General features: G+C 37.2%; 1 protein-coding gene across 36 annotated transcripts in view; it reads left to right on the plus strand.

The window, feature by feature from the left end:
* Window positions 1–18,494, plus strand: part of TENM3 (teneurin transmembrane protein 3) — a 2,732,592-nt gene that overhangs the window by 2,566,993 nt on the left and 147,105 nt on the right. The window lies entirely within an intron of this gene.

Below are 18,494 nucleotides of genomic sequence, written 5' to 3' on the forward strand. Positions count from 1 at the left end.
ACTGCAAATAAACCCTCAAATCAGACTTCCAATAACACCGTTATAGACCTTTAATTTCACGAGCATCTCTGTGCACTGCTAGGCAGAGTCAGAGAATTTCTCCATGTACAGTAGCACCAAAGGTATTGGTACATGAACTTTTTAAGGAACACTAGAGAAAAAAATATTATCAGACTATATTGTGGGGGTATATTTTCTCAATTATCTTGCCCTTTTGGCCAGGTTTTTCCTAACCAGTAATTCATTTGACAACAGAGTGTTTCAAATCACAGCTTTATTGAGACCCAGTGCACATACCGTGTGATTTATCCATTTAAATATACGGTCCAATGGTGTTTAGTGTTACATGTCCACAGAATTTTGCAGCTACTATCACGGAACATTTCTCTCACCTCCAAAAAGAATCCCTGCATCCTTTAACAGTCACTCGCTGTTACCTCCCAACACCCAGTCAATACCCAATAGTTTTTTTATCCCCACAAAAATGTTTCCATAAAAATCTGAAATTTTTAAGGGACTGTTTTGCTAACTCATTGCCCGATGAAAACAAATAACTCAGCTTTGTTTTTCTTATGAGCTCCTGACAAGTATAGCAAACCGGAGAACTACTCAAATTTTTACTATTCCTTTCATTTAAAAAATACATATGTAGTTATTTATTTCCTTTGAACAGCTGCTACCAACTGATTTCTAAAATACATGTTGTCATATGCCTGCTAAAAAGGCTGTTTAACAACATAAGCATTCCCTAGATCTGGCAAAACATAACCTGTCGAATCCAGGTTCATTGCAGTTATGATTCCTTAGCAGTTATCTGTCCTACTTCTGGGCCTGTTTGCATTTTATGAACATTTTTACCTCTCTGTGTACCTTGAAATTGATTATGGTAGTAGCTATATATATGCAACTCAGGGTCAGAAGGGAAAATACGCCAGCCCTTTATGCTTCATGAAAAATCAGCCATTTAACTATATATGGCAAAATAAAATGTGTTTGACATTCTTTTTTCTTTTTGGACATGTCTTTGTAATAAAAGTGCTGTTTTATAATGTTCTAGAACACAGCCAAGCAATGAATTACATACCATTTTCCACTACAGCTTCTTCCCTTCACTCTGAGTTGCATTATAGTCAGAAAATGCGTTTTTGTCTGAGATGGTATGGAAGCATTTTAATACTAACATGATTTCATCACATTGTAGGAAAAAATGTGTTGCCTATATTTTAGAGGATGGAAAATTGTAAGACTAAAAATTTAGAATCAGTTTTTCAATATTTTATTTTATTCTTGAATCCTTAAGGACATATTTAAGCCTGATTCAATGGTGATTAAAGACTCAGAATAAAAGAATTTACCAGTATAGAAAGTAAGCTCCTCCTCTCCCCACAAACATAATGTATTTTACTCTTAGTTTGATATGAGGTCAGCTAAAGTAAATAACATATGCAAATAATACACTTGGCTGGGCACAGTGGCTCACACCTGTAATCCCAGCAGTTTGGGAGGAGGCCAGGAGTTCAAGACCAGCCTGGCCGGCACGGTGAAACCCCATCTCTACTAAAAACACAAAAAGTTAGCCAGGCATGGTGGCACGCACCTGTAGTCCCAGCTACTCGCGAGGCTGAGGCAGGAGAATCACTTGAACCCAGGAGGCAGAGGTTGCAGCAAGCAGAGATCGTGCCACCGTACTCCAGCCTGGGCAACAGAGTGAGACTCTGTCTCAAAAAAAAAAAAAAAGAAAGAAAGAAAAGAAAAGAAAAGAATACACTTAAACAGATTGTGTTTACCATTTAAATATAGGGATCTCTCTGACTTGAAAAATATTCAAAGACAGAACAATAAGAAATACCTTTAAAGTCAGCTTACCTCCAGTTTATGCTAGATATAAATATCTTATTCATGAAATATAGTGAAGCTTTCTCTGTTTTAAACTATCATTTTTGCAAAACGTAGCAACATCTCCTAATGACAAGTGGAAAGCTTAATGCAATATTTACCACTTTACTGCTACGTTGCATAAATATTTAATTGGTGTTGCATATGTCATTTGCTTTTACATTAGTGGTACTAACAGCGGCATATTCAGAGAGAAATGTCTGCATAGAGAGGAGTGAAAGAAAAGTAAATGGCATAAATAAGGTTAAAAAAACTTGACGAATTACTAGGAATTTTAGAAGTGAATTCAGCATAAAACCTTTAAGTTTCATGGAAACTATATCAAACAAAGGTTTCATCCTAGAATATACAAATAAAGATACAAATATCAAACAAAGGTTTCATCCTAGAATATACAAATAAAATTTAAATTTGTATAGAGTTTGTTGTTCCCACATCATCTTAGAATGTCTGCAGACTGCTCACATTGTCCCTTTTCCTTAAAAATAAGATTCCAAAGCCAGACGTGGTGGCACGCATCTGTAGTCACAGCTTTCTGGGAGGCTGAGGCAGAAGGATCACCACTTGAGCCTCGGAGTTTGAGGCTGTAATGCCTGATGATCATGCCTGTGAATAGCCACTGCACTCCAGCCTGAACGACATAGCAAGAGCATCTCTAAAAAATAAAAAATAGATTTAAAAAAATTCCAGTTTCTTCTTTAGTGACTTTGGTAATATAACACCTGTCAGAAAAGGAACTGACCATTCATTCATCCGTCATTCATTCAACATTTCTTTATCAGGTGACTACCGTGGGTCAGACACTGTGACAGAGACAGCAGTGAAAATACAGTCCTTGCCTCTTAGAGATTATATTCTTCTGTAGAATGCAAACACTGAGTAATTAATTACAGTTATAGTAACTATTTGAAAAGGAGAAATGTAGGAAACTAAGAGAGTGCATAAAAGACAGAACTTTACTGAATCTGAGCGTTCAAGATTTTCCTGCTAAGGCCTAAATAATAACTGAGATTATGTGTTTTGACAAATGCTGACGTAGGGACAGATTCTAAGTGTTACCACGTAAACCTAAATGTGACCCAAAAATATCAACTGTCAGGGTATTAAAACTAATATATTGTGATATAAGGAAGAGAAAATTTATCCATGTGTTAGGGAAAAATGTTTTGTTTTTTTTTTTAGTTTTCATTATTGACTGAGTTTACCTAGAGCCCAGTGTTGCAGTTAACATCTAGAAGTAGAAATGTCACTTTGGAAATTTGGGGTAACTAGATCTAAAATTGCCGCAAGAATCCCATAGTCTCTTTCTGTTTGTTCCTTTCTCTTACTTTCAGATAACGTACATGCATGCTTTAAGAATTTTGTTTATAAAGAATTTCCAAAAAATGTTTTTAAAAACTGGTAAAGGAAAAGATATCTCTGACTTCTTTCCATTCATGAGTACTCAATCTGTTTTGAAGAAATTAAAAACATACAGATGTGTGTGTGTGTATCCTACATCGCAAAAGCTGTTTGGAGATAAGCGTCATGTTGCCCTGTGTTTGATAACTAAGGAGGTCAGCACGTCTCATTTTCATGATTGAGTTGGGCCTAAAGGTGCAAAGAATCTTACTCTGAGGCCCCCCCCCATTGTGCATCTTCCCATTGTACATTTTATACAGTGACTCGAAGAACAAGTATGTTTTTTTAGCTAGATCCACCTCTGTATAATACTAAGATATTTTCTGAGAAAAGATTTCATGTTATTAATGATAAGAACTTCCAGTCCTTCTGTTGCCTGTTACATTTTATCGTAGTGACTTATCCGGGAGGGAATTAATGCTCCTCTTCTGGTGGCTGTCCATCAGCCAGCCTGGCATGACATTGGCTGGCTCTGTCCTGGGATTGTCTTATCACCCTAATACTTTAGCCACTGGCTGATCCTTTCTGTTTTCTCCTCCACTGGGGAACCCATTCTCTTTATCACTTTCAATAAGCCTCCACCTGCCCCTGAAGGAGAGGAAGCCTGTCACATATTATCCTGCATTTCCCAGAAAGACAGAAGGATATCCAAAGCTACCTAGAAGATTACTGCATATAATTTGTAGAATATGGGGCTCTTGGTTTTGAGAGAAAATTATACAGGTGGTTTTGCAGATTTCAGATTTTTGCTTATTTTTTCATGTATCTCCTTTTAATTATTTCTAATATCAAAGTCAATTTCATTAAACTTAGCTGTTTTTGAATACCTTTTCTAAATACTGAATTCACAAAGATGAGTAAGAAGTAATCTTTATCACAGTGATCTCACACTCTTATATGACAAGATATAATTTCAAATTTGTATACCATAGTACAATTTATTCTTAAAATACTGTTAATAAGTATAGACTCTCAAAGCAGCCAGATTTGTGTTTGTATCTCACCTTTGTCACTTAATAACTATGTAATCTTGAACAGGGTAGTTAACCTTCGTAAACCTGAATTTCTTCCTCAATATAAAAAAGTTTGAAAATAGTACAGCTATGGGGAAAATTGAATAATGTGCCTGGCAAAATGTAAGTGCTCAGTTAATTTTAGCTCTTCTTCTTTGTAACAACCTAGTAAATTAAGTACTATTATCCACACTTTTTTAAAAGAAAAATCTTAGGCCCAGAAAATCAGTGACTTGTCCAGTCAGCAAGTCCTTTAAAAGATACCATAATCTAGGTCTCCTTATTTTAAGTCCAGAACTTTTCCCACTATATCATAGAGCATTGTTTCTCCTAAGGTTTAAGAATTTATAGATAGAACATGAACTGAAGAATAAATAACAATGAAAGACAAAATGAGAAATGAATTCCATTTTGAATTCTTATTTTCTTATGTCAGATTATGTCACGAGGAAGGTCTCAGCAGATGTTAGCCATCTCTGACACTTGCCTTTAACATCTCTTTTACAAATAAAGAGTAATTTGGACCGGGTGTGGTGGCTCACACCTGTAATCCCAGCATTTTGGGAGCCTGAGGCGGGCGGATCACGGGTTCAGGAGATTGAGACCATCCTGACCAACATGGTGAAACCCTGTCTCTGCTAAAATACAAAAAATTAGCCGGGCGTGGTGGCGCGCACCTGTAGTCCCAGCTACTCGGGAGGCTGAGGCAGGAGAATTGCTTGAACCCAGGAGGCGGAGGTTGCGGTGAGCTGAGATCGTGCCGCTGCACTCTAGCCTGGCAATAGAGCAAGACTCTGTCTCAAAAATACATAAATAAGAGTAATTTTGCTGATTTCTATTCATATCAAGATACACTGATTTTTCCCTTAAGGTAATACAGAATTTCCTTTAGAAATAAATGTATTAAAATTTTAAGTCAATCACTTAAAAAAGAAGTATATAAATGTAAAATACTGACTTACAAAATAATACTATAGAAGGTTCACTATTATAAAGGTGATCAGCACATTTTTACCAATACAGGAATCACTGCTGAGGGAACTGAAAATGCTGTGGGGCTTTTCCACTGGGTTTCCCAATTTTATTCCAGATCCTTAATCTTTTTGTTAACTACATTTCTAGTTTTAACAAGCTAATTGCATGATATGGTTAGTAAGCCTATATGAGTTACATAGAATTTGTTTATAAAACCTAACTATATTGTTTCAGTCATTTCAAATAATCATAAATTTTACATTTTCCATTTTTAGAGTAATGATATATTTAGATGCCTTTTTTTACTTCTTCAAATACATTCTTCATGATCTTGGAAAAGAGTCACATAAAGAGAAGCATTGCATGTTTAAAATAAGAAAGTGGGCCATTTATTTTTAGGAAAGGAGACTGAGACCACCAAATACAGAAGCAGGCTGGCAGTGTGAGCAAGTCTCCCAGGGATCAGAGACTGCAGCTTCCTCTGTGTTTTGCTTTGAAATATATTTCCACAAATGCTCCATAAATATTCATTAATAATGGTTAAGTTAGGAGTAACTAAGGAAAACCGCTCTCCGAGTGATCCCAGATGAAGAGGGAGCAAATGGAACGCAGGCTTCATAAGAACGTTTTTCTCCTCTGCCTGAGGAGTAAGATGAGACACTCATGGGAGACTGATGTCCTCTGTCCAAATAACCCTTACCTACAAGGTGCTGCAGGCACCCAGAGGCCGTAGTGGGTTCCACAGCCCTCTGCTTCTCACAGCCAGCCGAACTTGATAAGGGAGATACCCACTTCATCTTAGTTGACTGAAGGATAAACAACAAATCACATGAGCTGGTCGTGCCTACATTACTGAAGGATCATTGATTCTGTTTCAGGCTTCCTCTTGACATACACGTGCACCTGTGCAAACACACACTCGTATACACACACTCACGAATCAGTGTCTGTCTCAAATGTAACACCTTGGAGAACTGGACTATTACATAGGAGCTGTTTTTCTGGATTTTGCCATGTTTTAATATACTGACATTCTTCTAAGGATCTCCATATTTCAATAGTTGGATCTTTCAGTAATGGTGATTACAATGCCTTAAAATTTCAAAGAATTGTAATTTTCAGTTTGTATATTTTACCATTTTTTAAAAAGCCAAAACAAGTGAAGAAATAATTTTATGCTTAAGTCAGTAGCATACATAAACATTTGTTACATAAAAGTAGTATGCAGTTTTTTGTTTTTGTTTTTTTTTTTTGAGACAGAGTCTTGCTCTGTCACCCAGGCTGGAGTGCAGTGGCACCATCTCAGCTCACTGCAACCTCCACCTCATAGGTTCAAGTGAATCTCCTGCCTCAGCCTCCCGAGTAGCTGGGATTACAAGTGTGCTCCACACGCCTGGCTAATTTTTGTGATTGTAGCAGAGGCGGCGTTTTGCCATGTTGGCCAAGCTGGTCTCAAACTCCTGACCTCAAGTGATCCACCTGCTTCGGCCTCCCAAAGTGCTGGGATTACAGGCGCAAGCCACCGCGCCTGGCCTATGTATGCAATTCTTAAAGCTGTTATGGGAGAAAGGAACCCAAATGAAAATTGAGTGAGTACTGCAAGCCTTTGAATAATGAGATAGATCTATTGGATTTCAATGGCAAAGCTGCAGGTAACTCACTAATGAATCATCTATTACATACATTTCACAATAACAGCAAATTCAATATTTTGGGAAGCAGGGAATAACCCACAAATCATGTAAATGATTTCATTCTGTATTTTGAATGTTATTGAAATAAGTCCTCTTACCATACTCTTCAATATTGACAAGTATTATCTCAAAAATTCTCTAGCTTATAGGTAATGGCTGACCCCTTTGGGCAGCTGATCGTGACAGTTAACACTTTGTTCTTTCCATTACATTGGAGGATGAATCCTTCTTTTATTCACAGAACAGACCCTTTAAACAAGAGAAAACTAATGAAACATCAGGAAAACAGTCTGTTTTAGAAATTCTAACTTAATTCTCTCTGTGACAGAAGCAACAGCTTGATTTTCGTTTTGTCAGCTTCAGCATTGGCTGTCAAAGGCAGCTCTGGAATTAGCATTTCCTGAGCCGCATCCATAGGTGTCTTACTCTGCATCCACGTAGTTCAGAAAGAAAAAATGCAAGGAAACTTTCAAGTAGAATTGTTTAATGTTATCATTTATAAAAGAATATGAGTCAAATATCCTGGCAGAAACAAACCTTCAAAGCTAAATCACTGTGTGTTCCCATCAAGGCATTTTGATAACCAATATGATTCTTTTTTCCCATTAATTGCATTATGCCAAGAAAGGATGGAAAGGAAAAACAGCATAGAAATATAAAATATTGGCAGCCATTCTGTATCTCCCTCCAAACCTGTTCGTTCATAAAGCCTATACTTTTAGAATGTTATCATGTAATACAAAGAGGAACTTCCTATAGCAAATGTTAGTTCTTTTGAATATAAATATCCTACAGTTGACAGAATAATTTTATTTTCCTTAATGACAACTAGAGTGCATATTAATATGAAAGCTTTCAAAAGAAATATTGATTTAAAATAACAATATTTGGGTCAGCATGATATAGAGTGTTGAAATAATATTAGCCTTAAAAGTTAATAACAAAAATAATGAATTAGAATGCCAAAATATTGCCCAACACATTCTGTCAACATGTATATGAACACAGCAGGAAATCCAAAACAAAAGCTAATTTATGGAGAACTGTGTGTTCCTAATGACAGTTTAGACCAGTAGGGGTCCAAGTTACAAACTGCAGTCTTCACATGCGATACTTTCATTTTACATTGAAAGCTTGGTTGCACTCTGGATACATGTAGCCAATCAAATGATTGCCCTATATTTAAGAGTGTTTTTCTTATTTTTTTCTGTGAAATCTGATTATTAGCACATGAAATACACATGTGCATCGTGTATATTTATGTATTCATGAAATTGATACATAAAATGAAACAATTCTGCATTCAAAGCCCAAGATATCCAAGGAATCGTATGTATAACATGATAGTTTGACTCTATGCAATGTAGTTTTAAAAATTAAAATCAAGAACAACATTGGTATTCTAATGTGTTGACATCTTATTGATGCCAGATATTTTTCCCTGTGCTCAATAATTTAGCCTAAATATTTGTATTTTAAAATATATTAACATCATAGAATATAAATCTGGAAGAGACCTTAGAGGTCATCTAGTGCAAACCCTTCAGATTTTCTTTGTAAATGAGAGAGCCAAGCCTCAGAAAGATCCAGTAACTTGCCAAAGTTCCACCATTATTTAAAGCCAGAATTCAGACAGGGACTCCCGTCTCTTTTAGTACAAACAAAAGGCCCCACAAGATGCAATAGACAATCTGTGTTGAAAACAATGCACTTACCTAGGTAATGTCAGACTCTGATTTTATTTTCTGCAACTTAATATGTTCCTAATGAATCTTTCTCAGAAAGATTCCTTTTGGAAGTGTACCACAGTGAATGTGAAGTGAATTGCAAGAAAGGGAAACTCTACATCCTTGCTTGCTTAGATGAACTTTTGAGGTTTGGGAGACTAAACAAAATGGAATGGCAGACGTTTTCAGCATGGTGTTTTTAAAGTCAGTTTTTCTTATCAGACTCTCTTTCCCATATTACCTCATCCTCTTTTGTCTTTGTGAGAATGTTCACTTGATCTTGTAATATTAAACAGCATTTAGCCAACCCTGGCAGGCCCTCCAAGCACGCTACTCTGTGTTGCCAAAACCTTAGAGCACACTCCTCAGGGTTCTGGTGGCACACACCACCTTCAGGTGACTGATGGCTGGGTGCTCGCATCTGTGTTCCCTTCACAACATCCCCTGTAATTTGCTCCAAGGTTCTGGCAATTGCCGGACTATGTCACCAGCTGTCATCACCCTTCCTTCCCATCCATTTTTGGCAGGATCTGGGGACTCAAGCATGCCAGTAGAAATAATAGTAGCTGTGGTAACAACTTCAGTGGCATGGTCCCCAGAGACGAGATCAAAATTTGGCACCTTTTTTTCTCAACATAGAGCTAAAAATGGCACTGAATTTGTTGCTTGGTGGTATATAATTTTCTTTAATTACACATTTTTGGTTTCAAGTGTTCCACATGCTGGCTTTTAAGTGTCACACCAACATATACGGGTTAAAAACAATGGCATGCCCCCTTTTTATTTTATGGGGAGGAGGTGAAATAACTATAATACCATGGATTCCGTTCGTCTCCAGCCTTGGAAAATAAAAGGAATGCATGCTGTGATTTCTCTCACTTTAATGGTCTTTGTGTGTGAAAAAAAATTCCTTCATAAAATTTTACTGATAAATCTTTATTAACATATTGTCTCAAAATTATTTCAATTAATAAGGTTTTTTCTTAATTATTGGAAAAATCTACAGAAACATACTAAGAGTTTACAGAATAATTTTTTAATTACATAAGAAAGATTTAATTTTTAACATCTGAAAATGGTTACAGTTCATGAATACCACAAGACAACCTAAAAAGATGCAGTCTAGAGTAGCCTATTTGGCTGTTAGTAACAGAGGTTTTGACCATGATCAATGACTTCATATCCATGTTAGTCACTCCTGATTTGATATTACTATGATTTTTTTTTCTCATTGACTTGGGTGATAGTATAAAAAGTATACTCATTAATTTTATAGATGACAAATGTCAGATGTTACAACTTATTTTAAAGGGATCCCTGTGCTACTTCAAACTTTACTAAAGACAAAACAAATGGTTTTTATCTTCATAATTGTTTTGTTTTCTGGGTTTCTTTTTTCTGTTCATGATATCAGTGACTTCACTGCCCAGGCTAAAGTGATATCATGAACAGAAAAGAGAAACCCAGAAAGCAAAACAATTATGAAGGTAAAGACCATTTATTTTGTCTTTAGTAAAGTTTGAAGTACCACAGGATTTCTAGGTAGGTCTAGTAGAAAAATGTAAAGTTTGAAGTATAGCCCAGTCAGGAAAGAATTCAGTGTTAAGAGATACATATTTCAAAGTCATCCATCCACATGGAATTGGAAGTTGATATTATAAAAGTGGTTAACATGAAAGGAAGGTCAAGGAAGGACTTTGGCGAATGTCTATATTTGGGGGAATACATGGAGGGAGGCATTGTATAAGTCAGGAGTAGGCAGGTTATGAAGTGGTAAAAACAACCCTAAAAACCTAAATGGCTGTATCAGTTTGTAATTGCAACTGGGCCCAACTTAGCTGGGTGCCTCTGCCTCACAGTCTGTAAGGTTAAGGTTACAGTCAAACTATAGACTGGGGCTGCTGTTTCATCTGAAGGCTCAGCTGGTGCTGCAGGATGTGCTTCCAAGCTCACACACGAGGTTTTTGGCAGACTTCAGTCTCTTACCACATGGGCCTCTTTATGAGGCTGCCTCATGATATGACAGCTGGTTTTCCCTATGGAAAGCAGTCCAAAAGAGAGAGAGAACAACCAAAAAAGAAGCTGAAGTCTTTCGTAACCTAAGTTCAAAAGAGACATTCCATTATTTCTGCCATATGCTTTCCATTGTAAGCAAGTCACTAAATCAAGCCTAAACTCAAGGGGAGTAGATGATACAAGGGTGTGAATACCAGAAGACAGGGCTTATCTGGGGCCATCTCGGAGGCTACCTACTACAGTGGCTTAACATGACGGTTTATTTTTGCTTAAGCTACATGTGCAGGGTGGTTCTTGTCAAGGGGGTTCTGCTCACTCAAGGACCTAGACTTAACAGAAACAGTACTCAGCACATTTGCATGATTACTGCATGGGAATGCAACACATTACATATTGGTTCTTAAATCTTCCTCACAGAGGTAAGACATACTACTTTTGCCCACATTTCTTTATCTGAAGCAAAGTTATAAGGCTTCAGAAGAGCAGGGAAGAGTAACTCCAATATATGTCCAGGAGAACTTGGTTATTTGTGAATAGCCTGTAAGACTTCCACAAAATGATTTAAGGAGAACAACTGGGAACCAGCAGAGAACTGGGAAGAGAACCAGGAGAATTATGAAAGGAAAATAAAGTATTGATGATGGGTGGCTAATAATGCCCAGTACTCTTGAGATGTAAACAGGATGAATATTGGCACGAGGCTACTGGATGTGGCAATTTAAGAGATACTGGCTGGGGATGGCGACTCACTCCTGTAATCCCAGCACTTTGGGAGGCCGAGGCGGGTGGATTGCTTGAGGTCAGGAGTTCAAGACCACCTGACCAACATCATGAAACCCCGTCTCTACTAAAAATATAAAAATTAGCTGGATGTGGTGGCGGGTGCCTGTAACCCCAGCTACTCAGGAGACTGAGGCATGAGAATAGCTTGAACCCAGGAGGTGGAGGCTGCAGTGAGCTGGGATTGCGCCACTGCATTCCAGCCTGGGTGACAGAGCAAGACTTCATCTCAAACATACATACATACGTAAAAATAAAAAAATTTAAAAAGAGATACCCATAACCATTGTGAGAAAGATTTTAGTACAGTAATGAGGAACATCAGTTAAAGTGAGGAGAAAAGAAGTGTGTGCTGAGGAAGTATATATTGTGGTCTCTTCTTTTGAGATACCTGGTAGTAAAGGGAAGGAGAGGAATTAAGCAAAAATTTGAAAGAAATCAGAATTAAGAAACCCTTGAAAATCCTGATTCTGTAAGTAAGCATGACATTTATACCCCAAACATTGCTTTTTCATCTCTTCTAAACCATTTGTAAACATGCTTAAGTTGAAGGAGCAAACACAGAGACCTTCAGTGTACAGTCAGATACAGTAAGATGCTGGTCACTTCATACCGTCTGGGTTAAGTTTCCGACTTTGTGTCACAGTCCCATTTCTTCATCTTAACAACAACGATTTTCTGCAGGGTGACAAGTTATAATAGTTTTTGTTTTTAATTCTGGTAAGAAACACAACATAAAATTTATCGTCTTACACATTTTTAATTGTATAGCTCAGTAGGATTAGCATTGTTGTGCAACAGATTTACAAAATGTTTTTATAGTATGAAACTAAAATTCTGTACCTATCAAACAACAACTCTCCATTTCTCCATCCTCCCAAACCCTGGTCATCACCATTCTACTTTAAGATTCTATGACTTTGACTACTTCAGATAGTCCATGCAAGTGGAATTATACGGTATTTGTATTTTTATAACTGACTTACTTCATTTAACATGAAGTCCTCAAGGTTTGCATGTCGCATTCTATAGCATGTGACAATATTTCCTTTTTAAGGCAGAATACTCTTCCATTGTGTGTATATACCACAGTTTCTTTATCCATTCATCCATTGATGGGCATTTGGGTTGCTTCCACCTCTTGACTATTGTGAATAGTGCTGGTAAGAACATGAGTGTGTAAGTATCTCTTCAAGACCTTAATTTCAGTTCTTTCGGGTATGTAGCCTGAAGTGGGATTGCTGGATCATATGGTATTTCTATATTTAATTTTTTTGTGGAATCACCATATTGTTTTCCCTAGTGTTTGCAACAAAATGTTGCAATCCTAGCCAACAGCACACAAGGGTTTCCATTTCTTTACATTTGTGCCAAGACAAATCATAATGTTTTTAAACAAAAATCAATTTGGGAGGGCCATGAGCTGACAGTCATCACCACAATACATGAATTTGTTTAATCGTATTGCTTTCCTCCTTAAAGTTTGCACTTCCTGAGATTTGCACTGAGGAAAGTCTTTCCTCACTCTTTCCTTTTCCTCCCACCTGGTGGAGTCATGTGCCCTTCTTCTGTACTGTCTTCACTCTGCATCTGCATTTATTTGTTACCTCTTCGGGCTGGAGCACAGACCATCACAGTTGACTCACCTGCAACATCATGAAAGGAAAGCCTGCTAGCCTTATGGAGGAAACCACTTTTAGTGAAGATTTAGGGAGGGTAAAAAAATGTATGTTATTTTTAGCTACGCTGGGTGTTAGATGGATTACTTTTAAGTTTTTTTTTTTTTTTGAAACAGAGTCTCATTTTGTCACCCAGGCTGGAGTGCAGTGGCATGATCTTGGCTCACTGCAACCTCCGCCTCCCAGGTTCAAGCGATTCTCCTGCCTCAGCCTCCCAAATAACTGGGATTACAGGCGCCTGCCACTACACTTGATTAATTTTTGTTTTAGTAGAGACTGGGTTTTGCCATGTTGGTCAGGCTGGTCTCAAACTCCTGACCTCAAGTGATCCGCCCACCTCAGCCTCACAAAATGCTAGGTAGGATTACAGAGGTGAGCCACTGCGCCCTGCCTAAGTAATTTTTATTTAAGTATAGTATACATTTAGAAAAGTATATGGATCACAATAAGTGAACACACCATTGGAACCACCTCCCAGATAGAATGTGAGCAGCACTCCAGAAACCTCTAGGGACTATGCCAGCCACTACCTGTTCCTTCCTTCCTAGAGGTCATCACCATGGTGACTTTCATTCTTCTCAGTTGATTTTACCTGCCTTTGAACTTTATATACATGAACTTATACAGTATTCCCTTTTTTGTGTGTGACTGCTTTCTTTTGCCCAACATTAGGCTTGTGAGATTCATCTATATTGTTGTGTCTGCCAGCAGTTCATTCCCTAATGCTGCTGTGTAGAAGTCCATTGTATATCTGCACTATAATTTGTTTTTCCATTCTACTGCTGGCAGATGTCCAGTTTGGGGTTGTTTCCAGTTTGGGGCTATTACAAATAATGCTTCTGTGAACATTGTTGTTTATGCCTTTTGTTACTATGTGGATACATATTTCTATGGGGTATACAAACAGACTTTTGTAGATGCACTGGGGACTTCACCACCATTTCTGAGATTTTTAATATGAGAAAATACATCCCAATTCCAGACAACCAACTTAAAAATTGTCTTGCAAAATACTCCCATTTATAGTTGGTAAAAATCTTGTATTTACTAGTTTTAACATTTGGACAACTTCTTATTATATTTACCTCATGGGGCAAATATAATTCTTTCTACAAAAAAAGAAGATAATGGACTTCAACGTTTTTTAAATTGTGAAAAACACACTGATAAATATATATCTCAGATAGGCAGTATTGCTGTCATCTACAAATTTCATTCTGCCTTGGATAACATTTTGGATATGAATCCAGGCACTTTCACTATTATATTCACCTAGAAATACATGGAAGTGACATAAAACTAAGAAGCATAATACTAGAAATAAAAATTTTTCATGATTACATCTACATGATTATTTCTATAACCTTAAAGTTCACAACTATAATGCTTACTTTTGTACTTTTGTAACTTTTAAGTTGTTGTTTTTTAAGAATCTTGGAGTTAAACAAAATAGCCTGTTCTTAATTTCATTACTATCATCATCATATTACTGTAAAACTTTAGTTTTAGACAGAATAGTGGGAAAGTGCTGCGTAGAATGGTGCCCAGGACACACAGATGTCACCTAGTGATATCCTCGGCCCCAGCCCCCCAGTACTGCCCCAGCCTGCAGTGTCTTTGGATGTAGTAGAGAAGTGTTATCGTAGCCTGTGGCCCCCACACAAGCTGTGTTTCACTTCCTTCTCTATGGATTTTCACATCCCACTACCCTCTGGTAGAATACAGAGGTATGTGGTGATACGTCTTTTGTCATCAGAAGGTCGGGGTTTGAGGTTAGCATCCATTGCAAACTGCATGCAAACTCTCAAACAACCTTAAACTCTCAACTAATCTCCACTTTCTTGGATTTAAAACGAAAAAAAATAAGTCATAATAACCATTCAACAGAACCTTTGTGAAGATTAGAGATAATGCCAATGAAGTACTAGTACAGTTCCTGACACACAGTGTTTGTTCAGTGACTGGTTTGAAATGCATATTGCATCATGATGTTCTACCACCAGCACAAGGACCATGTCTGTGGCCGGGGATGCCTGGTATCACTCCTGGCTTGTACCTCTTCACCTGAGACCCAGGGCAGTGAGGGACTCAGAAGAGCACAGCACCCCCAGCTTCTTCTTGCCACTGTCTGCACACCCTACATTGGGACATGCCTAAACCAAGGATCCTTTGTGCCATCCATGAATAGTGGCAGCAAATGCTTTTCCATGAGTTCAGTTCTGCTTTCCAACTCAGGCATTGAAGAACTGGACTTACCCTTCTTTATTTTCAGATGTATTTTATTTGGCGAATTTTCCCTTTTTTTCTGCCAGATACCCCATTTAGTTTTATTACACCACTGCTCAGTAATTTCTGTAGCATTCTTGACTTTCATGAGTTTGCTGCCTGCCTCTCTCCTTTCTCTCCTTCTTCTCGTCTCGCTCTCTCCTCTCTCTAACTTTGGAGAGTCAGCCCCACTACCACCCTGCATTTGTATGAATATCTTAAATTATGCATAATGAGAGTCAAGGGCATCACTAAATACGAAACACCAACAATTTCAAAGTAGATAATATCCTAAGACCAAACAACTCATTGGCTTCTGTTTTCAATGCAGTATTAAAGAGATAATATTTCTGGATATGAGTCTCATTATATAGCATCTTCAGTAGAACCAGCATCTCACTTTATTGAGATTTTCTGTAATAAAAAAAAAAAATATATATATATATATATAACAAAGCTGTTGCCTATCTGGCAAAAAATAAAATAGCTCTCCCAACATAAACATTACATTACTTTCTAACATATGACATCTGCGCATGATCCCATGGATTATGCCTACTCTTCAAAATCCATTAAAACCGATAATGTGAGCAAATCTATCAGGCAAGAAGACTTTTTATGTTAACAGATCACAATGATGACAAATTATTTTGTGTGGAAACTTTGACCCTCTTGGAATATTTATTGCTGCTATGCCAGAGTGTGTCTGTCAAACATTTTACTCTATGCAAAACTAGCTCCCATTATTTTGTTCAAAACTTGTGAAGCATCTGAAACCCTGAAAAATGTATGACGTGATAAGTGTTTAGCAAGTCAAACACTATGCAATTTAATGCAGAATGACACATGAAGTTATACCTTTTTACAAGATGACAACTTGTAAATTCAAGAATCCTATAACCTATATCTTAATCCGTGAAAATCAGAGTTTAGGCCGGGCGCAGTGGCTCAAGCCTGTAATCCTAGCACTTTGGGAGGCCGAGGCAGGCGGATTGCCTGAGTTCAGGAGTTCGAGAACAGCCTGGGCAGAACGGTGAAACCCCGTCTGTAATAAAAAAAAAAAATACAAAAAAATTAGCTGGGCGTGGCAGCGTGCGCCTGTACTGTAGTCCCAGCTACTCGGGAGGCTGAAGCACGAAAATTGCTTGAACCCGGGAGGCAGAGGTTGCAGTGAGCCGAGATCGTGCCACTGCACTCCAGCCTGGGTGACAGAGCGAGACTCCTTCTCAGAAAAAAAAAAAAGAAAAAGAAAATCAGAGTTTAAGAGGAATTGCTGGCCAAGGACAACTTTAGCAGGGAGTGTGACTATATACATTTATTTAAAATATACAGGGTAGATGTCGCTATCTACCTATTTTTGGTATCTTTCTTACTATAGCATGCTTTTATATCAGGTATTATTAACAAAAGAATGTGGACTGTTAATAGAATATCCTAAAACTACCAAATTTTTAAAGTTTAGTTAATTACATATAGTAGTAGTAGACTTTCAGTCAACTGCTTTTCAGACAGCATTATAGTAAAGCGGTCATTCATCCGTTACTAACATGTTCTCTCTTAGCCTTATGCATTTGTTTTCTATGTATTAACTTTTTTTCTAAATTACTATATTTTATCCACACAAGTGTTTTCTTAGGTTTTTAAAATCTCAGAAAATAGAATATTCCTAACTTTAATTCATTTATTTGACAGATACTTATTGAGACCTACTAGGTATCAGGCACTGTATCCTTATACAAAGTTGTATGTCTTATAAATGAGATACAAAAGTCAACTAAAATAGTCTTAGGAAAAACACTTCACCCAGTCAGGGTATGAGGGATGCACAGGTATTTTCCTGTCAGGGAGAAGCATTGCAGACAGAAGGGACTGTTTATTGAGGGGTGCCGTGGTCTAGTCAGGTGACTCCAAATAGTTCGGTAACCTGGAGTCCAGACTAAATAAAATACCTCAGCAGTAAGAACTGTCTAGCTTTGTGCCAGCTCTCCTTCATATGCCCTGCCTAGAATCTTCTGGCCTACACCTTCTCACCTGAGCTTAAATTAAATAAGGTGGTTGTAACAAACCTCCTTTTAAAAATAAACCTAATTTCTAACAATATCACGTAATTTATCCAAGGCTAAATTCTAGACTGAAGATTGAACCAAAGTCTAACTGCATCCAAAGCCCCTGCTCCATGTACTGTAGCAGGTCAGTGCCGTTACTTTATGTATTGGATCTGAAGGGCTTTTTGACAGTGGTAGTCATCACACTGCCTTCTTATTCTTCCTCCATTGCGCTGGTAAATTCCAGTACATACAGTAAGTAAAATAATGTCTAAAAATATCAAAAAAAAGTTCTCTTTCATGATATGGTAATATGACCATCACTGGGTTTCCCTAAAAATATTTAACCTTCCTTAGGGGTTAGTTCCTAAACTATATTCTGTGCAGCACAAATGAATGTTTAGTATATTAGGTGAGTATGACAGTGACATATTTTTCTAAATAGCATTGATAAATTAAGAAAAATAATACACAGTGTATTCACATTTCAAATTATGTCTGGAATTTAAAACTTATGTTTATAGTTGTATAGTCTTCTAGTTATTTTTTAAATTTTTTTAAATAAAGCAAATTAGTAAACATAATCATAAATTTTAATAAATGTATTAAATATAAATTTATGAAATTATTTTACCCACATCAGAAACTCACATGAAATTACCTGGCACATGTACATGCTTTTTAATCTGTACCATTATTAAATTGTTTGTCATCAATTCAAAAATTACTCATCCCAAATTTAGAATATTCAAATTTGATTATATTTTGTACAGCTGAATTTCATGTACCAACAAATTCATCTGTGAGACCAGTTTTTGGGTTTACCTTAACGCAAAGGTAGAGGATCATGTCTCTAAAGAATCTACAGGTGTTGCAGCAAAGTAGCATAAATTTGCAAGTGACCTGTGCTCTAGTAAGTGGCAAATGCTGTTATAGGGTGTTCTACCAGTTACTTAAAAGATGGTGAAGAATGGAACTCAATTAGAGCAAATAATGATTGATT

The sequence above is a fragment of the Pan troglodytes genome, chromosome 3 (assembly GCF_028858775.2).
Source record: "Pan troglodytes isolate AG18354 chromosome 3, NHGRI_mPanTro3-v2.0_pri, whole genome shotgun sequence".
Taxonomy (NCBI): domain Eukaryota; kingdom Metazoa; phylum Chordata; class Mammalia; order Primates; family Hominidae; genus Pan; species Pan troglodytes.